General features: G+C 43.5%; 1 protein-coding gene across 1 annotated transcript in view; it reads right to left on the bottom strand.

Moving 5' to 3' along the window:
• Window positions 1–24,918, bottom strand: part of TNFAIP8 (TNF alpha induced protein 8) — a 442,557-nt gene that overhangs the window by 281,843 nt on the left and 135,796 nt on the right. The window lies entirely within an intron of this gene.

Below are 24,918 nucleotides of genomic sequence, written 5' to 3'. Positions count from 1 at the left end.
GTAGGGATATGTGGGTTTCCATGGTTGAACCATGACAGCCCATATACTGTGAATGCAGAGCCCCGGGCGAATGCCATTGCTGCAGAGCGGCCAATCCCGTGCTGGGTGACCTTGCAGCTGGTGTGACTGCACCCAGATGTAATGACAAGCAATTAAAGCAACATTTTAAAGTTGTCAGCCTGGGTCCATGTGGGCCTGGAGAGGGAGATTCCCTGGTGGTAAGTTAAGGCAGGTTCAGATTTATCCGTGCATGGAGTAACAAAGACCTACCTTGTTTCATAGTAGTTCTATCCAGGTGTGACCAACTATTTATTACTATCAGAGTATGAGCAAGATTTGGTCCACATGCAGCAGCCCTTCAGTTACAGTACTAAACACTGTGACTCACTGTGTGAAAGGTGGGATAGCAGGGGCTTGGTGGAGATCACTAATTGGGATTAATCATATGGGATGGGATGAATATTATTATTAGCAACTTGTAGCAAAGCTTCCCCGAAGGGTTTCCCGGCGCAGGCCAGTCGCAGATCAGCAATCCCACAGTGCTGACTCAGAATAGCAAAGTCTTCAACATCTTGCAAAAAGTAACAAATCACTCACAGTTGCTTAGAGCGTCTGGCAAAGAATTTCAAAGCTTAGGACCTGAGTAGGCAAAGGAATGGCCTTTCATACGAGTTAAGCGAAACCTAGGAATACCGAACAGCGCTTGGGTCGAAGATCTTAAATGCCGTTAGGCTGATGGGGAGATAATAGTTCCTGAATGCAGCATGGTCCTTGGCCAAATTTGGCCTTAAACGTATAGCACAGTGCCTTAAATTCAATACTTTTGGCAACCTTAAGCCAATGAAGTTCCTTAAGCAAATAAGAAACTGAAACATATTTGGGTAAGCAGTAAAGCAAGCTAGCAGCGGCGTTCTAAACAATTTGCATGTGATGTATGGACATCTTATGTGCGCCTAAGTACAGCACATTCCCATAGTCCAATCTGGAAATGACCAGAGCCTGTATGATGAACAATCTTGGGCTTTCTTATTGATGCAAAGTGCTACGCAAACAAATGATGGACGGAATGCTGAATAAATCATACATTCACCCCCAGTCAAGAGATCTGGATAAAATCCATTGTTTTTTAGCTCACCATGTCACCCCAGTTCAGACCCAGCCATATGCAAATCAGCCTTGACCCTGTGCCTCATGGGAACAGTCCAGACCGAACTGCCAAGCCAGGTCTTCCCTGGACCGGAAACAAGCATCCTGGGCCCGGTTTCTGGTATTACCCTTCATCAGCTAGCATAGCTTGATTCGAGTGGCACAGTGAGCAAGGGACCCACGTATGGGCATAACCATCCCACTTAGGGTGAAAAGTGCCACACAAACAAATAATGGACGGAATGCTGAATAAATCAGACATTCACCCCCAGTCAAGAGATCTGGGTTAAATCCATCGTTCTTTAGCTCACCATGCCACCCCAGTTCAGACCCAGCCATATGCAAATCAGAGTTGACCCTGTGCCTCATGTAAACAGTCCAGACCGAACTGCCAAGCCAGGTCCTCCATGGACTGTAAACAAGCATCCTGGGACCGGTTTCTGGGTATTACCCTTCTTCAGCCAGGCTAGCTTCAATCCAGTGGCACAGTGAGCAAGGGACCCACGTCTGGGCATACCCATTTCACTTAGGATAAAAAGTGTTGTGAAAAAGTGCACTTTCATGTTATCTTTCTTGCCCATCTGAAGTTACATGAATATCTTTTCATGCTATACCTGCATCCTTGCCTGACAGTGTTGGCAAACATATATATATATGTATTTTTTTGATGATGTTTTTCTTATAGATTAAGACGGGCATCAATTACGTGAACAAAATGATTTCTCTGTATATTCTCAAGGTATGTTAAGATGCAATAGTTTTCGGCATTGCGTATGCTCAATCTAAACACTCGTTGAGTAAGAAGAGGAAAAGAGAGAAAGAAAAAAAGATAAAACAAGGCTTCTGATACATGCAAGGCTAATAAATGACAATATGTGTTACATATAGTTTAGATATATCTGATGTTGACTTTGTCTGTATCCCTGAAAGGATATCCGAGGAAGATAAATGTTGTATGCTTTTTATATCTCCTCCTTGTCTTAGCTGTATAGGGGACCCAAAAAGTGATGTGGTCTCTGCATACATTCAAGCCCAAGTATGCTAAAAATTAAAAATTTAATATTCTGTCAATGAATGACTTATGCAATACGCAAAATATTTTTCCTGTTTAATGGCAAATGAAGAAATGATCTGGCTTTGTTTATGCGACTATTGATCTGGTTATTGTATATAATTTTAACTGCCTGTATTCAATGTTGTAAATAGTGTCTATTTTATGTATTTATGTAGCTCTGAAGAAGTCAGTTTTAAGTATGCCCAGATGTGGGTCCCTTGCTCACTGTGCCACTGGATTCAAGCTAGCCTGGCTGATGAAGGGTAGTACCCAGAAACCGGTCCCAGTATGCTTGTTTCTGGTCCAGGGAGGACTTGGCTTGGCAGTTCGGTCTGGAATGTTTCCATGAGGCACAGGGTCAAGACTGATTTGCATACGGCTGGGTCTAAACTGGTGTGGCACGGTGAGCTAAAGAATGATGGATTTAACCCAGATCTCTTGATTGGGGTGAATGTATGATTTATTCAGCATTCCGTCAATCATTTGTTTGCGTAGCACTTTGCATAAATAAGAAAGCCCAATATTTTTTACTTTAGTAACCGGAGCGGGCGGAATCCCTGACAATTCCGGCCAATGTCTCACACCCCAAAGGGAGATGTTATCCAGAACCAAAACCTCAGTGTTATCACTGTTAAGTTTGTGAGAGTTTTGATTCAGCCAAGACGCATGGTAAAGGGCTTAGAATGGATTCCTGTGGGATACCTGAAGTCAAAGCCTGTGTTTGTGAACTCTTGGTGGATGAGAAAACCTGGAATGTATGATCCTTTAAGAAGGAGACAAGCCACCCGAGGGCTGAAACTTCCAGGCCAATAAACTCTAGCCTATTAACTAGGATAGAGTGGGACACCATATCGAATGCCGCACTCAAGTCCAGCAAGACAAGCGCATCCAGGTATTCTCTAAGATGTTCCGTCATGCCAAGAAGGGCATACTCAATGCTATGCCCAGCTCTGAAACCTGACTGGGAATGATGGACAGGATAGTAAGCATCCACAAATGCAGTGAGCTGGGCATTGAATTTTTTTCCCAAAGCCTTGGAGAAAACAGATAATAAGGAAATAAGTTAGACGTTCGAAAGGCAGTCAGGATCCCAATTGGCAGTTTTTTTTAAATAGGGAGGACCAGTGCATGTTTCCCGTTCCGGTTCCTGCACACCCACAATGTGCCAAGGCAAAGCATTCACTTCTATCCCTACCTCTGCTCAAACACTGAAACCCTCCCATCATTTCCTCGATTCCCTGTGCCCAACACAGTCCTATTCAAAATGCTAAAAAGACAAGAAAACACCACACAAGTATGATGGCAGTGTAATAACAGGAGATGCCGGAAACACCTTATCAGGATTCCGCATATCGGTAGTGGGTGAGGCTGCCGTCCATGCTGTACTCTCCAATGCAGAACGCGTCCCATGGTCATTATAGATTTCCACTCCATCACTGCAGAAGTCACAAAGGTCACACCAATGGTTCGTGCATGCCTCGGTAAAGGGCAGGGAGCTTTGCATTAGTTGGAGGACTAAACCATATATGTTCTAATATCCGTTTTTTCAATGAAGCGTTTGTAAACGGGAACATACACATCACTAGTCGTGGATAGAAATAGACCGGAAAAGACAAACTGAAAGCCACACAAAACAAACACATTTATTACATGAACAGGATGTTTGCTGTAGCCTGAAGAAGGACTTTGATCTGCACATTCCTGTAATGAAATGTCCACTATTGATTTATTTGCCTGACTAAATATACTGATTAAATATCAGACAGTTACAAATGTAATATTTGACACAGTAGGAAGCGAATGGGCCACCGTACTGCTGTATAGCGAAAATATGGGTTAAGAAACCCTACAATGTAAAAGAAACAACTTCAGTATGAAATGGATAACATGATGCACAGAAAGATATTGAAGGTATTTAAAGGATATTCTGTAAAAGTTCGTTGAGCATAATACTTTCTAAAAACTACTGTATGTGGAGAAACAGCGTGCTGTGTCTTGTGGTAAAGGGCAGACCTGGCCGGAAAAGAACCCCGACATGCACATTTTTATTCTGAAGTAGTGACTGAGGCAGTGGAAGCAGTAAGCACGCGAAAAGGACTGTACACAGAAGAGTACCACCTAAAGGCGGAGAAGCCACTTACATTTTTGTTGTGTTCTTACCTGTATTTGTTTAGCAACCATGCATTAAGCATGGGCGAATTTTGCGAATCTTGCGTTCGCGAATTTTGCGGATTTGCGAATTCGCAATCCGCAAAATCCGCGAATTCCCGCGAATTTGCGGATTTTTTTTTTTGTGTGTTCGCCCGTGTTTCTGCCAGTTCGCGAGGGTTTTTACAATTTCGCAATTTGCGAACTTACCTGTCGGGTCGCAAGTTTTGCGAACTTGTTGTTTCTACGTGTCCAGCCTGTTTGGGACACTCTTCTTCATCACTGCCACTCTCTGTCACCACTGCCACTCTCTGACTACTCATGCCACCCTCTGGCCCACCCATGCCACCCTCTGTTTCATCACCACACCCTCTGGTTGTCCAGTGTACATTATTTTCGGCAAAGCAAAGCACACCTTCCCTGCCTCAAGTGACCTGAATTAATTTGGGGCTGATTAATGTGTCACAGAATATTTTTTTAGCTGGCACCTGCTTCCTTAGTGCGCCCTGATTAGTGATCTTTTGCACTTGCTAAGTGCTTTAATTGTTGCAAAATTAGTTACAACACCTGCCCTGCCCCAACTGACAATAATGAATTAGGGGCTGATTAATGGATTTTAACTTCCAGCCTGGCTCCTGCTTGTCTCCCTTAGCTGTAATTCAGGACCTTTGTGGCATATGTGTAACTATTCTGAGGTTCAGAGCAGGGTCACATAATAGTTGCAACTGGCAACTGAACTCTGGAGGGGCCCCTCAGGAAGCACTACAGGAAATGGCTACTAATGATGAGCCTGAACTTTTGAACCTGGTAAGTAGTTTCAGTTTTGTTAAGATCGTATTTCTGCAATTTAGCACTTATTCGCGGGGCGCGAAGTTGTACTGGGAAGCCGCGAACTCACGCGAACAGTGCGAGCAGTGCGAGCAAAATCCGCTGCTCGCGGATTTGCGGATTTTGCGGGAGATTCGCGAATCTCGCGGATTGCGAATTTCCCGAAAATCCGCAAAATCCGCGAGCGAAACGGATTTTCCGCCCATGCTTACCATGCATTCCATGGTGGAATATTGTACATGTAAAGAGAGAATGTTCGGGGGGGGCTTTAAGAAGAAGACTATTTACAAAAGGGGGTGGTGATGAACAGAGTGTCTGAGTTAAACAGACCACTCTTACCCAGTCCACAGATCAGGGCTTGATCCATCACCGTTATTTATCTCACTGCCCCATCCCAGCTCAGAACCTGGCTATATGCAAATCAGTCTGTCCCTGGCCCAGTGCATCATGGGAACAGGGCAGACTAAACTACCAAGCCAATTCTTCACCAGAAAGGAGACAAGCTACCGGGGACCGGTTTCTGGCATTTCAGCCTTCTTCGGCCCGGCTTGCTTGAATCCTGATGGAGCAGTGAGAAAGGGACTCATGTCTGAGTATACCCTGCCACACCTATAGTGGCCAAAAACGATTTACAAAAGGGGGTGGTGATGAACAGAGTGTCTGAGTTAAACAGACCACTCTTACCCAGTCCACAGATCAGGGCTTGATCCATCACCGTTATTTATCTCACTGCCCCATCCCAGCTCAGAACCTGGCTATATGCAAATCAGTCTGTCCCTGGCCCAGTGCATCATGGGAACAGGGCAGACTAAACTACCAAGCCAATTCTTCACCAGAAAGGAGACAAGCTACCGGGGACCGGTTTCTGGCATTTCAGCCTTCTTCGGCCCGGCTTGCTTGAATCCTGATGGAGCAGTGAGAAAGGGACTCATGTCTGAGTATACCCTGCCACACCTATAGTGGCCAAAAACGATTTACAAAAGGGGGTGGTGATGAACAGAGTGTCTGAGTTAAACAGACCACTCTTACCCAGTCCACAGATCAGGGCTTGATCCATCACCGTTATTTATCTCACTGCCCCATCCCAGCTCAGAACCTGGCTATATGCAAATCAGTCTGTCCCTGGCCCAGTGCATCATGGGAACAGGGCAGACTAAACTACCAAGCCAATTCTTCACCAGAAAGGAGACAAGCTACCGGGGACCGGTTTCTGGCATTTCAGCCTTCTTCGGCCCGGCTTGCTTGAATCCTGATGGAGCAGTGAGAAAGGGACTCATGTCTGAGTATACCCTGCCACACCTATAGTGGCCAAAAACGATTTACAAAAGGGGGTGGTGATGAACAGAGTGTCTGAGTTAAACAGACCACTCTTACCCAGTCCACAGATCAGGGCTTGATCCATCACCGTTATTTATCTCACTGCCCCATCCCAGCTCAGAACCTGGCTATATGCAAATCAGTCTGTCCCTGGCCCAGTGCATCATGGGAACAGGGCAGACTAAACTACCAAGCCAATTCTTCACCAGAAAGGAGACAAGCTACCGGGGACCGGTTTCTGGCATTTCAGCCTTCTTCGGCCCGGCTTGCTTGAATCCTGATGGAGCAGTGAGAAAGGGACTCATGTCTGAGTATACCCTGCCACACCTATAGTGGCCAAAAACGATTTACAAAAGGGGGTGGTGATGAACAGAGTGTCTGAGTTAAACAGACCACTCTTACCCAGTCCACAGATCAGGGCTTGATCCATCACCGTTATTTATCTCACTGCCCCATCCCAGCTCAGAACCTGGCTATATGCAAATCAGTCTGTCCCTGGCCCAGTGCATCATGGGAACAGGGCAGACTAAACTACCAAGCCAATTCTTCACCAGAAAGGAGACAAGCTACCGGGGACCGGTTTCTGGCATTTCAGCCTTCTTCGGCCCGGCTTGCTTGAATCCTGATGGAGCAGTGAGAAAGGGACTCATGTCTGAGTATACCCTGCCACACCTATAGTGGCCAAAAACGATTTACAAAAGGGGGTGGTGATGAACAGAGTGTCTGAGTTAAACAGACCACTCTTACCCAGTCCACAGATCAGGGCTTGATCCATCACCGTTATTTATCTCACTGCCCCATCCCAGCTCAGAACCTGGCTATATGCAAATCAGTCTGTCCCTGGCCCAGTGCATCATGGGAACAGGGCAGACTAAACTACCAAGCCAATTCTTCACCAGAAAGGAGACAAGCTACCGGGGACCGGTTTCTGGCATTTCAGCCTTCTTCGGCCGGCTTGCTTGAATCCTGATGGAGCAGTGAGAAAGGGACTCATGTCTGAGTATACCCTGCCACACCTATAGTGGCCAAAAACGATTTACAAAAGGGGGTGGTGATGAACAGAGTGTCTGAGTTAAACAGACCACTCTTACCCAGTCCACAGATCAGGGCTTGATCCATCACCGTTATTTATCTCACTGCCCCATCCCAGCTCAGAACCTGGCTATATGCAAATCAGTCTGTCCCTGGCCCAGTGCATCATGGGAACAGGGCAGACTAAACTACCAAGCCAATTCTTCACCAGAAAGGAGACAAGCTACCGGGGACCGGTTTCTGGCATTTCAGTTCTTCGGCCCGGCTTGCTTGAATCCTGATGGAGCAGTGAGAAAGGGACTCATGTCTGAGTATACCCTTGTTGTAAATATTTAAGAAGAAGACTGGCTCACAGGCTGGACGTGCACTACTAGCTCCTGACAATAAACGAGTACTTACACATCGATACTTACGTGTGCTGTACTTAACAATTGTGAATGAGTAAATACAATTTGCAGTGCTATCTTCCTGGTGGCAACCATTCCTGCTGAAACTCCTATCTTTGCAGTTGGACTGGGGTGTGCTGCAAAACCTAATATTTTCTAGAAAGTGCGTCTAAAGGTATGCCACTGCAGTACCTGAGCAAGGATGTCATGGGCGCCGGTGCAGGCAAGGAAAACGGCAGCTTTGACTGTTGCCGCGCAGTAATATGCAGCAATTATTTTGGGCGGCTCAGGGCCACAGTGCCAGCACACCTGCTGCATCAGTCGTAGGTAGCTACGCCTCCATGCGAGTGTGAAATCTTCTCAAAACAGCCATCACGGATGAAGCAATCACAATGAGTTTTAGTCACGTAGGGCTCTAAATATACGCGTTTTTCAACAGTCATAGCTGATGAAACCGTTTCCATCAGTGGCCTAGTTGAAGGAGAACAAGGAGTGACCTAATTTTCTACTAAGTTTCATGGTTTCATTGTGACTATAAAACACAGGAAGTCCAAAGGCTTATATGAAAGTTCATGGCCTGTCAGATTCTTGAGAACACGATCAACAGTCTGAAGACCCCAGAAGAATGGACAGGAACGAGTGGATTAAAACCTAATAAATTAATTACCTAAGATCTTCATTTACAGCCCCTGCAACCGATTAAAAAATCCAGCCAACCTCCTAATCCCTCGTTTCAACCCCACGGTCACCTTTGCACAGCTATCAAAATGTAGCTGTTTACTTGTTCAGACACCTACAATACTCACCCGAATTGATGCCCTCCCCCAAAAAACAAGTACACTACAAAATAAAGACATTTAGGAAAACCCAACCTTTTACACAATGCAAGCACCAGGACGCAGGCTGCCTATATGCTAAACGTGACTGCACAAATGCGCTGTACAAGAAAGCGAAGGTCCTTGCTCCTGCAAACTGCAGTTTTTACCTGTGAAGGATGGAGTGTTCCACCTTACACCATCCACCTTCAGATATATCCCAAGCACTACAGCCACCTACCTCTAGAAAAGGAAACCTCCCTAAATGCCGTCTTTGGAGCCAGACACAGTGCCACAGCCCCCAATAATGGGACCAGTTCTGCAGGGTCCCTGCCCACGACAGAGCTTGGAAGCTGTAGATTTAACTGTAAACAGACTGGAAGAGTTTACAAAATATTTTGTTCTCCCCAGGCGCTCACACTGTGCCAGAAATGGTTTGTTAAGCTCGTGTTTTGTCTTATTTACTTATTTTTATGCTGTAATATATTTTTATTTGTTTTTGCATGGCACAAGTGTGCCATTGGAATGTGGCCCAGGTGTAATCAGGGGGCACCAGGAATTTAACTAAAATGTCCCCTCTTTACTTCAGGTAGCCCTAGCCAAACGTCTCTGCCCCCTCAACTCCGAGCATGTTCAGAGTGCAGATGGACTCTTGGGAGAGTACGGCTCTAAAATCAAATCTCTTGCAATTTATACCAGGGGTGGGAGCTAAACTCCGCCGGCAAGGTTCATGGAGTTTTTTCTCACGCGCGGCTTGCCAATGTTGAGTTGCCGAGTGCGAGCAAGAATTTGCACGCAAGGTGCAATTTTGGGGGCTAGAACGCCACCCACTGAGATTCTCCCAACGCGTGCAGTTGTGAAAGTTCACAACAGTTTGCGTTAAGAAAGCTGCCTCTCGAGTAGAACATCTACTCGAGCAGCAGACAGAGGCAGCACAATCTGATATGCTGCTTGGTGCTGCTCGCGCTGACAAGCTCCCAGTGCTATACATCAGCACGATGTGCAGAATTCCACCTGCTCGCAGAACTCGCAGAGTTTTTATGTAACTCTTCAAAATTCAGTAGAGTGAAACTCTGCGAGTTCCACCTGTGAAGAATAGTCTCACCAAGATATGTTTATATATGTAATCTTTATTAGAGCCAGATGCAGACCTCCATGTCGATCAACAAAGGGAGAGACAGGGTTCAGAGGCACTCTTAGTCCCCAATCAATAGATACACAAACAAAGGAAGAGTGTCCGTCAGTGAGGCGTTGGTGTGATCAGGATAGCACGTATTAATATGAGGCCAGCTGTAGTTGGTCAATACACTGGGCTAACTTTCTAGAAAAAACAAATTATTTCTTCAAGAAACCCTCACTCACCCTAGTGGTGACATGCTTCATCATCGGGTCCACTCGGGAGATCGAGTACCTCCCGAGTGTGCTACGACGCCAGGAGACTGCGGAGCGGGTTGTTGTGAGAGTGAATGTGAAAAAGAAGGTGTAGTTAAAAATGTCAGAGGTTGTCCCAAAAAATCATTTATTCGCTGGTCAACTTGACATATTAAAATTAATGCTATGTGCAGGGAAACTATCCACAAGAAATACAGGTGTTTCCCTGTTAGGGGAAGGTCAACATGTTTCTGCCCTTTAAGTGTGTGGGTTTACAGGGCTTTCGTCAGGACCAGTAAGTGGGTGTTACCTCAACAGGTATAGGCGCGCTAAGGCCTACCCTGCTGTAGGTGTGAAAGTTAAAAACAGTGGCACTATGTGTAAAAAAGTGCGTGAAAATACAAACCAACATTTGGCAACGCCCCATAGATTCAGAGGGGGACCTAGCTGTCCCCGCTGGATCACGAGATCCAGCGGGGACAGCTAGGTGCCGAGAGGGTGCTGAGCGTTGCGGGCGGTGTGCCATTGTCGCTCCCACCCCCCCTCTGAATCTATGGGGCGTGGTTCATACTGAATACAAACTTTTGGGCTCCTCGCAACTGAGGTAAATCCCCAGCCTTTGGTTTGTATTTTTACGCACTTTTTTACACATAGTGCCACTGTTTTTAACTTTCACACCTACAGCAGGGTAGGCCTTAGCGCGCCTATACCTGTTGAGGTAACACCCACTTACTGGTCCTGACGAAAGCCCTGTAAACCCACACACTTAAAGGGCAGAAACATGTTGACCTTCCCCTAACAGGGAAACACCTGTATTTCTTGTGGATAGTTTCCCTGCACATAGCATTAATTTTAATATGTCAAGTTGACCAGCGAATAAATGATTTTTTGGGACAACCTCTGACATTTTTAACTACACCTTCTTTTTCACATTCACTCTCACAACAACCCGCTCCGCAGTCTCCTGGCGTCGTAGCACACTCGGGAGGTACTCGATCTCCCGAGTGGACCCGATGATGAAGCATGTCACCACTAGGGTGAGTGAGGGTTTCTTGAAGAAATAATTTGTTTTTTCTAGAAAGTTAGCCCAGTGTATTGACCAACTACAGCTGGCCTCATATTAATACGTGCTATCCTGATCACACCAACGCCTCACTGACGGACACTCTTCCTTTGTTTGCAGACCTCCATGTAACAGCTCATAGTCCCTGCACTAACTGAATCGCTATTCCTTGAAAACCCTTAACCTTCTCTTCTGGAATCCATGCTCATTCTAGATGACATCACATTGTCATCACATCATTATGTTCTCCCCCTCCCCCTAAAATAAATTTAAAAATAATCAGCAGTGTTCAATTAGTATCTTCGGTTGCTCTGACATTTTTTCAGATCTTCTGTGCATCCGTTCAATTTGTTGTCCATTTAACTCTATATTTTCATGTTCAGCACTTGGCTTAATTTTTCAAAAAATGCTTTATTTCTTGTTATTATTCTGTCATCACTTTCTGCAGTTACTGCCGTTCCTTGAACTCTTGTCACTTCTAAGGGCGCAAGATGCAATCTACTTTGTGACTTCCTTGCTTGCTGTTGCCTAACTAGCACAAGATAACCAATTTGATATTCTTGACTTCAACATTTTCTTCCCTTTTCTGCATAGTATTTCATCTTCTCTTTCGGCTCCTTATCGTTTTCTTTTAGTTCCTTGTGGTCTTTTGGTGGAATTGCTGGAAGATTTGGCAGACAAGTGTGTCTTGATTGCCCAAACATGAAATCTTATGGACATTTTCCAGTTGACACATGCAGGGTATTATAAACAAACAATTGGAGGAGTACCGCCACAGGACCTAACAAGGTCTCAGAAAAGTGGGGAGAGAGAAGAGATGCACAAAAAGGAAATTGTACTTTTTTAAGAAGACCCCTCACTCACCAACCTAGTTGGTGACAGGCTTCATCAGCGGGGTCCCACCCGAACAGCCGAATGCCATCCGGGTGTGCTGCGACACCTGACTACAGTGGAGCGGGTTGTTTTTTTGTGAGAGTGTAAGTGAAAAAAGTGGGTGAAAAATTGCCCAGATATAGGTGTCGCAGCACACCTGGATGACCAATCCAGATACATCACAACGTTTTCGAAGCATTTGGGATTTTTTCAGATACAAGCGGTTACATTTTGGAATATGCTTGGCAACTGAGATCTTTAGTTCGGGTGGGACCCCGCTGATGAAGCCTGTCACCAACTAGGTTGGTGAGTGAGGGGTCTTCTTAAAAAAGTACAATTTCCTTTTTGTGCATCTCTTCTCTCTCTCCACTTTTCTGAGACCTTGTTAGGTCCTGTGGCGGTACTCCTCCAATTGTTTGTTTATTTGACCATTAAGGAGACCTGGAGTATTCCCCTCCACATAGTGGAAATCCCTTTCTCTCTCCTGTTGTTTTACACACATACAGGGTATTCCTATAATCTCTCAAGACTTGACATAATGCTTGATTTATCAATATTTGTGAATGTTTTGCTCACTGCACATCCTTTTTGATTGTAGCCATTAGTCTTTCTATCATTCCATGTGCTTGAGAATATATGTCCAAAAATGTTTAACTCCTTCTTGTTCATTTCACATTTCTTTAGATTCAGAGTTAAATCAGCTTCCTGGAGTTGTCAGCATACTTCATCACGTGCCTGATCATGTTTTTCCTGTGTTTTTCCAAATATCAAAAAATTGTCACTGTAATGCATACAGTTTTGTACTGGCCTGCCTAAAGATCTCAGTTGCCAAGCATATTCCAAAATGTAACCGCTTGTATCTGAAAAAATTCCAAATGCTTAGAAAACGTTGTGATGTATCTGGATTGGTCATCAATTTCCAAAAGGTGGTAACCTTTACAAAAGTCACGGTTCGAAAAAACCCATTTATAGTACTGATCATATCATTTAAATGCGGGCCTGGATATCGCTTTCTTTCAATGGCTTTATTAAGGATTCTCATATCCACACATATTCTGATGTCATCAGTATTCTTTTTTGGAACAACAACAGTGGGAGATACCCAAGGTGTTGGTCCTAGCACTTCTTCTTTTACGTCTTGTTCAAGCAATGATTAAATTTCTTTCTCCACCTTTGCCTGCATATGTACTGGTACTCGCCTATGAGTTTGCGCTACTGGTTTTATATTTTCATTTATACGTAAAGTAATTTTTTTAAATTTAAATCAACCCAGCCAATCAAATAATTTAGGATAGTTCTTCAGAACTGAGTGATCTGTTGAGATGTTACAATTCATTGCTATTTGACCCATAAGTTGAGCAGTAACATTACTCAGCAAACATGGTCCTGGGACTTCACCTTTTAACAAATGTATGTTCTCTTCTTACTTCATCTTTGTATTGCAGCGTCTCTTCAAAATTTCCTAAACATAGAACAGGATGCTTAGCCCCCCATTGAAAAACACTAACTTTCGATGGGCTCATAGTTGGTTGTTCCTTCATATTTATGTATACACTTATGAACATTATGTTGCATGTTGCTCCACTGTCTAGGATAAATGGGACCTTTTGAGATCCAACCATTAAGTCTACGGATGTTGTTTTTTTCAATATTGTCTCTCCTGATCATGTTAAGTTGTTGAAATTCGCTGCTTTCTTGCATTATGTAAAGTTTTTTTGATTCTTCATCTTCTTTCTCAGTCTTTTTCAATTCCTTCCATTTGTCTCACGTATCTCATGTTTCCCTTTCTTTTTGTATTTGTATTGTTTTGCTTCCAGTTTTCCGTTTTTGTCCCAAACTCTTTTTTCTCTTTGTTAAGCCTCCATACACCTGCAAAGTTATGATATCTTCCACACTCTCTACACTGTTGCCCCATTGCCAAGCATGTTTTGTGATGTGGGAACTGAAATCCACACCTGTAGCACAGGCCTTTCCCTCTGACTTGTGTTTCTATCTTTTCTCCTATACTCTTTTTTTTTTTTTTTTTACATCTGCCTGACTTGTTCAATTGCTTTGATTGTCCCTTCTTCCATGTTCGTGGCATGTTTTTCTGCTTGCATTTCTGTTTTTGCCATGCGCAGTATTTCTTGTAAATTGTATGTTTTTTCTAAAAGTTTTTTCTAAATGTTATCGAATTACATCCTTGTATCACTCCTAGTCTTATTGCTTGTTCGTTACTAAATTTATTGAATTCACAAAATGCTACTATTTTTTTTAATCTAGTTACAAAATCGTCCATTGTCTCATTTTCTCATTGACATGCCATATTAAAATGATATCTTTCGAAATCCAAATTTACTTGAGTTTCATATTTTGTATTTAAACATTTCATGAGCCCTTCATATATATTTCTTTCATGCTATGGAAATGTAACTATTACGTCTTCAACATCATCACCTACAAGATTGAGTGATAAATCCTTTGCCTGTTCATCTGTAAATTTTTTTCATGTTGCCTTTAAAAAAATTTCAAATCTCCTAGTCCACTTTTCCCATCTCTATGCAACATTTTTCTGTTCACTTAGATTAAATGGTAATGGCCTTCTATAAATTGTGCTCGAGATACTTCCCATATTGTCTTCTTCATTAAATATTTTTGAACTCGTGTTTACAGTAGTTTCATTGCTTGTGCTTTCTAAAGTCATGACTATTTTATCTATGTATGTTTAGTTTCTTTATTTCTTTTTTTTCCACTGTGTTTTATTCCAAACATCTGCCACAGGAAACTGTTTCCAATGTTTTCCCTTTTTTTATTTTTACGATTATCTTCCTTTATGCCTGTTGTTTTATTTATGTTTATTATCTTTGTTCTTCGCTTTTCGGGAGTTTTTGATAGAGTTTTCTTGTTTTTCTTTCCTTCCCAACCTTTTACTCGTTTCGCCAGTTTTTAGAATGGCGCTTCCTTCTTACACACGCCTCTGGCCTTCTTATTTATTTTGCCTGACTTTAAAATGGTGTTTGCTCTTACACGCGTGTGCACATTACGCTGCTTTCTCTTTATTGCACACGTGCACTACGCAGCTGTGGATACTGGCTAATGGAAGCTCCAGCACTCATCTCTTCCTGTGGGCGCACACAGCCTTCAACTCACGAATATCGCCGGTTCCTTTTGGCGCTTTCACCTCCGCTCTGGTGTGCCCCTCAGGAGCCACGACCTCATCTCAGGAACACTTGCGAGACGGCCAGGAACTTGCGACTCTTCTCCACTGCTCTAACAGCTGCTTCAGGACTCTTCCACACGAACAGCTTCTCACAGCAGATCAGTAGTCTGTAAGTCTTCTTTGTGTGTTTCTTCCGCTCGCCCCCATTGTCAAGAATAGTCTCACCAAGATATGTTTATATATGTAATCTTTATTAGAGCCAGATGCAGACCTCCATGTAACAGATCTTAGTCCTCGCACTGACTGAATCGCTATTACTTGAAAACCCTAAACCTTCTCTTCTAGAATCCATGCTCATTAGAGATGACATCACAGTGTCATTACACCGCCCACCCCTAGTTTTTACATCTACAAAGCCCCCATCCTCAGCGTTTTCTGAAATAATCACTTTCTAAGTCCCAGTAAACCTATTTGCTGGGCTGAAATGACTTGCACTCCACCCACGTTTGCGCATTGTACTGCCATATACCAACCTCCCTAAAAGACCATTTCATTAAAGCTCACACCGTGAATAATGTTACATATTTTTCCAATTATTTTATCTACCCGTTTTAATAACTACCGTCGGCATTCAAATGTGGGCTGAGTAAAGAAGCCCAAGGGAGGAATTACATTAAGTAATTTGAACATAATGGCAAGTAAAATTAATCTTATACTGAAACAGCCCTAACACATCAATCCACCATCCCAAAGAAACAGTAGGGATCAGTAGTTCTGGCTTTTGCAGAAAGTTCTGTTTCATCACTTTCTGACAAAGCAGTGAGCAGCTCTTGTGTCACTTGCCGCCATACAACTTTCCACCCTGGCTGCAGTAAGCAGCTGACCTCAGGCACAAAATGGCGACCATTTGCATTTTGATCGGATAGCTTGCAAGTCCTAACATGGGCAACTGTGCTTGGGGTAAAACAGACTATTAGAAATACAAGTTAAAAAACGAAATCACGGGCAAAATTGCCCAGCAAATAGTTTCTGGGAACTTTCTTTTTAGAAAACCCCCCACTGATCATCCAAAATCATGCACTTATTTCAGCAATATAAGAAATGGGCACTATCACATTTTCCAGGGAATAGGATCGGAGACCACAGGGCCTGGGATGAAATAACAAAATCCACATTTGGAAATGCTTTTCCCTGAACTTCAGCCAACACATATCAGGGGCACCGGGATTTACAGGCAAGCCCTCCCCAGCGATGTTCAGCACCATCTGCAGTGCGTTAAAGTAAAACATGACTTTTCTTCACAGGGCAATCAGAACCATTATGTAGCTACTAGAAAACAGATCTACCAAGCTTTATCTACACAGCTGGGCGGTTATGAAATGTAATCCATATTAATGTTCTAAAAGGTGCTTGTACACCGCCACCCAAAGTTATCAATCCGCAGACCCACTGAGGGACGCAACTTTCTGATCACCATTTCTGGAGGACACATCACAAGTGCAAGACCGGATTAGCTAAACACATGCAAGATCGTAGGACCTATTACTATGGAAATGTAGCTTAAATCACTGAAACGTACGCCACGAAAGTTCCCAGAATATCGAAGTATATTTGCAAAAACGTGGATGTAAGAGCACAGTACAAAACATTAAAAAAAAATTAAACACAAGCTATACAAATTGAATATCTGTGCACTACTAATGGCCAATACACCGCATAACAGATAACATTATGATAGACTTAAATCACACATAAATCACACCACTGATGTCAACATACAACATTACTAAGGACAACATTTTCTCAAAACGGTCTTACATATTTGTTTCTCACAACGCTCTCTTACTGCCCCTTGCAGATGCACGCGATGGCTTCAAAAAGTACACAAGCCTAATTAGCATAGGTTTGCACCTATCACTTGAAGAGATTTCAGCATTTTTGGGGGGTACTCACCAAAATCCACACATGTACGCTAAAAATCTACGCAAATTGTGGATTTCCATGCCTATTCCTCTTGACTTATACTTCGTACTGGTATGGGATAGCTTTTTTGTGTAATGGTTCCTCCTCCTAAAGATTATTCAGGGCACTTCTCAGTTTTTGTAATATAGTATAACCCTTCGAACAGACAGGCTTGTAATTTCCTAAACAAAATTTCCCCCCCAAAAATCTACTTCTTTAATATTTAATTAAGAGAATATCAGTATAGAGGATACCATTACTCAAAACCATTATTCAAACTATATAATTTGACCATATTTTCTGAGTTAAACCAATCGTCAAGGAACTCAGACAGGAGGTGGGGGGCGTATCTCAACTTCCCCTTCAAAGAAAGAAAATTCACAAGGAAGGTATCAAGTCTCACACCAGGAGCGGCAGTGGAGTACCTGGCTTCGTAGTTAGTGACTAAACAAGAAGGGAAGTAGGCAAATGGTCCTCAGGGGAGCAAATTACTTTCCTAAATGTAATGCAATGTGGAGGAAGTGGCAGGAACGTAAAAGAGAAAGTGACTGCTTCATAATAGTTGTATTCAAATCACTATCATCCATGTTCCTCAGGGTCAAACCACTCCCACCCATTCTCACATATCCCATCAGTAAATGTACAAAAACTGATGTGGGAGGAAGTGAGGAAAGGGAAATTAACAGAACAGGAAATTATGTAGTTACATGACGCACCAATTCACATCCCTTGGGGTCAAATTTGTTCTGGTAATGCAGTGATAAAAGGGGGTGACTGTGCAGGAGGTAAGGATCACCACTGACAATAATATCTAGGCCTGTGATCAAAGACCTTTACTATTCAACCTTACCCTTCATAAAAAGAGCAGTAGGTGATGCCAGAGAAAGAAACCACATAGGAAGGGACAGGAGGTAAGTTATATAAACATAGGCACCGTCTCACCAAATTGTCAGGGGTAGCAGAAGTGACATCAGATATCCTTTGTCCTAAATGATGTCACAGGAAGTGACATCGTATGAACTTTGACCATGCATCATCCCAAGAAGTGATGTCACATAACCTTAATCCTGATGACATAATTAACATGGCTGAAGTTACATCATTGAATAATTAATATATATTCTACTATGGGAAAACAAAGAGTGGGAGTTTCTCTTCCCTGAGAAAATGTTGAAAAATGGGCTTTACTAGTGCATTTTAATGCATAATTTTCACCTAAATTAGCTAAAAATCCATAGATTCTAAACCTCTAAACCCCCCCTAACTACTCAAGTCCTTTCATGGTGTGTTGAGCTACTGAAATCTGAGAGACCCAATGTTCACCCAGTTATGTGTTTAAAATGTCCTATGGGTGCCCCCTTATGTCTATAATTACATCTATTGCTAGGGTCAGCATTTTGTCATTGTGGCCCCTTTTGCCCAAACATTAGATACAATATTTCAGTGCCAGAAATGTCCTAATACTGTTTCTCTTGCAGTATGGAGGTCCCTTATGTCAAAGCTTATGTATAATAGGTCATGGCCCCATGAACTTGCCACAGTTGTCTTTCCGTATACCAAGAATGTCCTCCAATTTGCCATCAGCAGCAATTTCCCACAGGTGCCAACTATGCCAAGAATTTCCTCAGGGCTGGAATTGTTTTCATGGGTGTTCCATGCCAAAATGTACCTGCAGAGTCCCAACAGTAACATTTTGCAGAGGGTATCCCATATGCAAGTATTGCCTCCAATATTCAATTGCCAATATTTTGTCAAGGATGCTTCTATAAGCCAAGAAGCATGCCAGATCCAACAGTGGATCTGCAAGCATAACACATGCTCACTTACATTCACTTATTCACACTCATTCTATCATTTTTTTAAGAATTTTATTTTTTGTTTTTAATTGTTTAACCAATCAACATTACAGCATACAATAGATCATAGGTATCTTGTGCATTACCCCTGGAGTGCCTAGGGCACCAGCCTAATTTAAAGCAGTGATATACTTGACAATGAGAGATACATTATAGGCGTCATCATGGTTCACTGTAAGCAATGGGGAGGCATTCATTGCACTTGACCCCGTGAGTCTTCCCCTCCCCGGTCTTCACCTAGATCTGAGCCATTCCCACAGGACACAATGTCACTCTGCTCACTCACCTCCACCCCTGATTGAGGGCCAAGCTACATAGTTCACACCACTCCATGAGATCTGCCTATAGGTTATCATTCTTGCGAGTTAATTTCATGTGTATTTCTCCCGCTAGAGCCCACTCTCAGACATCATGCTTCTATGTTGCTATATTCAGGCTTCTGTGCACCATCCAATTTATAGCTATTCTACGTCTAGCCAGGAACACCATGAGCTGCAGCAGTTTGCATGCTATTTTTATGGTTTTTGGTTTGCGGACATGGGCTAGCAAACATTGAATTGGTTCTTCTCGTATGGAGAGACCCGTGCTCGTTTGCACCTCTTCTACCACCAGTGCCCAGAACTGCCGGCGCTCGCAGCATGCCCACACCAGGTGCAGAAAGCATGCTTCCTCTACGCCACACCAGGGGCACCTGCCATAATTATTTTGTGAAATACATCGTAGTTTTGCTGGGGTAAGGTAGGTGCGGTGTAGGAAGTTATAGTGGGTCAATTTAAACCTGGCATTGCAGGAGACTGTGTGTAAGTTTGCAGATGGCCATCAATGTCCTGTCCTCTATTTGCACATTTAGGTCCCTCTCCCATGCTGCCCGTGACGAAGGGGGCTGGGCAGCAGAGTCCCACCTGATGGCCTTGTATAGGAGTGATATCATTCTGCGCACTGCGTCGCATGGAAGGAGCAGATCCAGAGTGTTTGTTCACTGCGGGATGTCTGGGTTTTGAGGCCAGGTAACTTTTACTACTTCCTGGATCCCCTGTACTGTAAGTAATGACCCTGCCCGAGCACAAAGCTTTCACAGGCTTGTTCATATGTTATGAATGTCTCACCTGGATAGAAATCCGCAAGGACCTTACATCCGCCCTGCCTCAAACTTAAAAGGACATGTGGCCACGCATGTCTCTGATAGGGGCCAATATCCAAATGGGAAGCTCTCGGTGTAAAGGCGCATGTTGCAGCACCTTTTCTACATATTGCTGACATATATTCGCAGGTTGACACACCAGATATGGCAAGTCCCCCTCTACTGCCGCCCCCTCATCAGTGCTACTGGGAGGGCTTCGGGGTCCACTTTGCTCGCTAGGAGCCACTTTTCCCAGTTGTCCGCTTCCTCCAACCACCGGGATGAGTGTTGGAGCTGGGCTGTAAAGTAGTATAAATCAAATTGTGGGGCCTGTAGTCCACCTTCTTCATATCTACGTGTCAGGGTAGTGAGAGCTACCCTGCTACACCGTCCAGCCCACAGTAATGATAGAAGAATTGTGTTCAGCTGCTTGAAGATTCGTGCCGACACCGAGAAGGGTGAGTTCTGGAGTACATATAGGCACCTGGGTAGCATCACCATTTTAGACACTGCGAGTCTACCCATCAGGCACCACAGTAAAGTGTTCCAAAAAGTCATGGAGTATCTGAGGGCCGTCAGGACCCTGTCCAGGTTTAGGGCTATTAACTGGGCGTTGTCCATTGCAATCTGGACCCTGAGGTACCGGAAGTGAGCTCGTTCCAAGTCTGGGAGGCACTCCAAAGGTCTAGCGGCCTCCCCGCCAGGGGGGAGATCAGCAATTGGTCTCAGTTGAGTCGCAGGCCAGAGACCTCCCCGAAGCACTCCAGGTGCTGAAGGAGTTTGGGTACGGCCAATCGGGATATGTAAGGTAAAAAAAAGAGTGTCGTCCACGTACAGGAAAATAATATGGGTCGTGTCTCCTGCGCGATTCCCCGCTGTTTATTTTCGGCTGGATGGCTCGTCGGTGGCGAGGCGGGTGGTGCAGGGGGGTTGGAGGGTCACGCATATATGAAAAATAAAATAATAAACTTACCTTTAGCATGCAGTGTTGTGATTGGTTTTGAGAGCCCTTGTTTGATGCTCATCCAGGGAGGGGGAGCCTGGGATTGTTCTCCATGCAGGCTGTAACATAGCCTGCATGGAGAAAAGGGAAAGTACGCTTGACTGGTTTGGGCGGACCGAGAAGGCTGGCCAAACAGTCTTGTGCACTTAGCAGTGGAGCTGCCACTGGTATACTCTCCCTGCTCCTATATCACACTTCTGTATATTTCTTTCCATTCCTGTTTTCTTCCTTTTACAGTGTTGTCCAGTCTCAATATTCCCTCTTCTTTCCCCCTTTAATGCATTCTCTTTCTTGTTCGGAGTCACAGTTTGATGATTAAAAATAAGTCCCCGTCCCCCCAAAAGTAGTGCCTCTGCCCCACCTGCAGCCAACCGACACATTAAGCACAGCCTACATCCATTTACTGTGCGCTACGCATGGAATGGTGGGGGCTGACGTACCTCTCAGTATGACGTACTTTGATATTACTTTACAGAGCCGAAGTTTACTCTTTCATCCGTATAACACACAAACACATTCTCTACGCTAGAAGTAGAGCCAATTCCTAAAGCCATTATCGTTCGTAAACATACTGACCATGGCTGCATTTATGTCTCTGAGTTATCAACAAAAGCACACATTGGAAGCATAGAGGAAATTACTACTACATAACTGTAGGTCACATGTTGTAGGGGAAAGATACTGCTATCACCAAGTGTTTAAAAAAGAAGTAATATATATTTATTGTTACAAGCTACAGAGATCAACTGGTGTCCCTCTCCAGGCTAGCAGGCAACTGCCCCACCAAGCCAAGAGAAAGAACACTTCATCGAAGAAGAGAAGAATCTAAAAGGAACACACAAGTTAAAGAGACAGTGCAATTGATAAATACAAATGTAAAACAAGATACAACATCACACCTCCGTACTTTTGCGTAGCAGTAAACGACATGCAAAGGGCAGGAAATAGGCGGACCATGGTATAGTTTTCCTTGACAGACTACAAGATTGTCATAATTCACTCCTCTCTGAAGCCTGTACCAACAAAGAGTAGGGGTAAATGCCTTTCCAGGGGGTTGGAAGGAGCTCGGAGGTTTTGTGTGGGGAGTGAAAGGAGGGGGTTCTATACAGGAAAAATAGTTTTAATTTGTTTTAAAAAATGCAATTCCACAGCAGGGCTGAGTTCCACTAATCTAGAACTATACTGTCTACAAGTCGCCATTCACTAAACAGCATTGTGAAAAAAATGTCACAAGCCAGTCTGAGAAGGGCTCCTGAAAGCCTGTGACTTGCACGTTTTCCAGAAATACCACTGGCCATGTCTCTGAAATGCACAACGTTGTCACTCTACACCGGTTCATGGTAGTGCTGCTAAACGTGCCAACATTATTACGTTTTGTAAATCTGGCCCCATATCTGTGTCTTTGAAGTACGTCGTTATAGATACTCGAGAGAGAGGCAACTCAACTGATGACGTCTTTTACCATCAAGGTTGCTTTTAGTGTTTAGTTCTGGAAGTTACCAAACTAAAAGCAGCGAAATAAGCACGGCTGCCGGGACTTGGAGTAGTAGGACGATATAGTCAGGTGTGCCTCACTGACATTTGATCAGTCAAATATGTGGCAGCTGCAGTCGTAAATGCTAGTTAAAGCACTGTTTTTATTTGCGTTGTTAAGGACATAAACTCCACAATCCCTGCAGTACGTCCACCAGATCCTATAAACAGTGTACACGTCCAAAACTATCGACCAGATACGTTTTATGCTCAAGCTTCACAAAGTATTTAGCGGTTTACAATATTGTGTAATTTGTTACAAATGTCAAAACAAGCCCATTGGAAAGACTTAAGTAGAACAATCCACGGGTTACAATCCGAAACCTCAGCAGGGAGTTGTTACAAGGCTGATCAAAAAATTATAACTCACTAACACCTAGGTCCTAGACAAATAAATGTTTGAAAACATTTAGCGCAATTTAGAAAGTCATTTGTGCACCAAAGTTGAAGTTAATCATAATATAGATGAGACAGAGTCCCAGGTACCGTACATTGTGAGGATATAGCAAGTTCCATGACCATGTAAAAGAATGAGGCTGAGCGCCAAGTTCCTTTATAAGGTTATGGAAATCCAAGTTCACCTTTCCCACAAACCACTTAAATCCATGGTGTGTAACTCTTTCATATGAAAGAGTGAGCATGTTAGCAAACATGAAGAATACAAATATGACCTCTATTTCAGAATTAAACACATCAAAAAAACTGTTAGGTATTTGTAGCAAAAAGATATTAGAATTACATAAATACAAGTGAGGTTTTTTTAAAGAAAGGCACAGTAGCTCGGAATGTGTAGATACCCAGAGAAAGATTCAAACTTTTCTATAAGTACCTAAAGAGCTCAAAAAAGAAACATGTTGCCTTAAATATCTCCTGTCTGCTTGTCACTGTACAACTCGGAAAACAGAGGAGAAGAAATAAATTAAACGGCTGCTTTAATTATGCTCTGTGATCTCACCTGCCTTTACCCTCCACTGTTGGCTCCTGAAGCAGGCATTGTGATGTCAGAACTCAACACATCTATGTGTCACCCCTGGCAAGAGTGATGCGAAAATTTGGTTTCATCCCCGTATCTTACGCGGATGACACGCAGCTCCTCTTCCCTTTTGAAACTCTCACCGCTGAGTTAAAAAACTCCTTCTCTGCTGGTATGAAGGCCGTTGCACAGTGGATGTCCACCAACTATCTACAGTGCAACGTTAGCAAAACAGAAGTTATGCTATTCGGCGAAGCCAAGCTTCTATGGACTCCGGATTGGTGGCCTTCCGATCTTGGTGTGGTCCCAGAACCCAAACAGGTCGTGAAAAACCTGGGGATCCGCCTCGATCAGGATCTGTCTCTAAAGCAACACAGCAACCTTGTTGCAGGTTCATGCTTTCATGTCATCAGCATGTTGCGAAAATTTTTCCCTCTATTGCCAGACACGTTTAGGAAGACCTTAGTGCAAACCCTTGTTCTGAGCCGTATTGACTGCTGCAATGGCCTGCTTCTATCTGCCAACGAGGGAGTGCTGGCTAGATTTCAGGTAGTCCAGAATACAGCGGCGCGCCTAGTCCTGATGCCCCACCAAGAACAGCATCCAAACCTCTTTTACATCAGCTCCATTGGCTCTCCATACGACAAAGAGTAAAATTTAAAACATGCTGTATCATTCATAAAAACATAAATGGACAAGGCCCCACCTACCTGAAACAGAAATTCACCCCTTATATCCCCTCCAGGTCACTCAGATCTAGTACAAGCCATTTATGCATGGAGGCAGAGCGCTATCTGTAGCAGGACCCACTCTATGGAACCGGCTTCCTCTGACTCTCAGACTCTGTACCTCTCATTTAAAATTTAGAAAACTCCTTAAAACTGTTCTATTTAAAAATGAGATCTAATCCACATCTGTACTTTCTCCACTGTATTTGTTAACCGGCCCAAAAGCGCAGAGATACTCCAGCTGGAGTCGATTCCAGCTCTATATAAGCTCGTAAATAAATAAATAAATAAACTGGAATAACTTACTACAGTTAATTAGCTAATTCATTTCTCTATAATAGGCGCCTGGGTGTGGCACAGGTTGACTAATATAAAAAAAATAAAGATAGGTTTTTAATACAGGGATTGCAGAATCCCAAGTTTTATAACATAACACTATAACACTTGGTATTTTGTAGTCCCTGTGTAAATGGCAGTTTCCAATTTCTTCACAATCAGCCACTTGTGCGGCACCCAGTTGCCGATTATAAAGAAAAGACACCAGAACTCAACTATTATAAATTACTACAGC

The sequence above is a fragment of the Lissotriton vulgaris genome, chromosome 3_1, assembly GCF_964263255.1.
Source record: "Lissotriton vulgaris chromosome 3_1, aLisVul1.2, whole genome shotgun sequence".
NCBI lineage: Eukaryota > Metazoa > Chordata > Amphibia > Caudata > Salamandridae > Lissotriton > Lissotriton vulgaris.
This window is presented reverse-complemented; position numbering and strand designations above follow the sequence as displayed.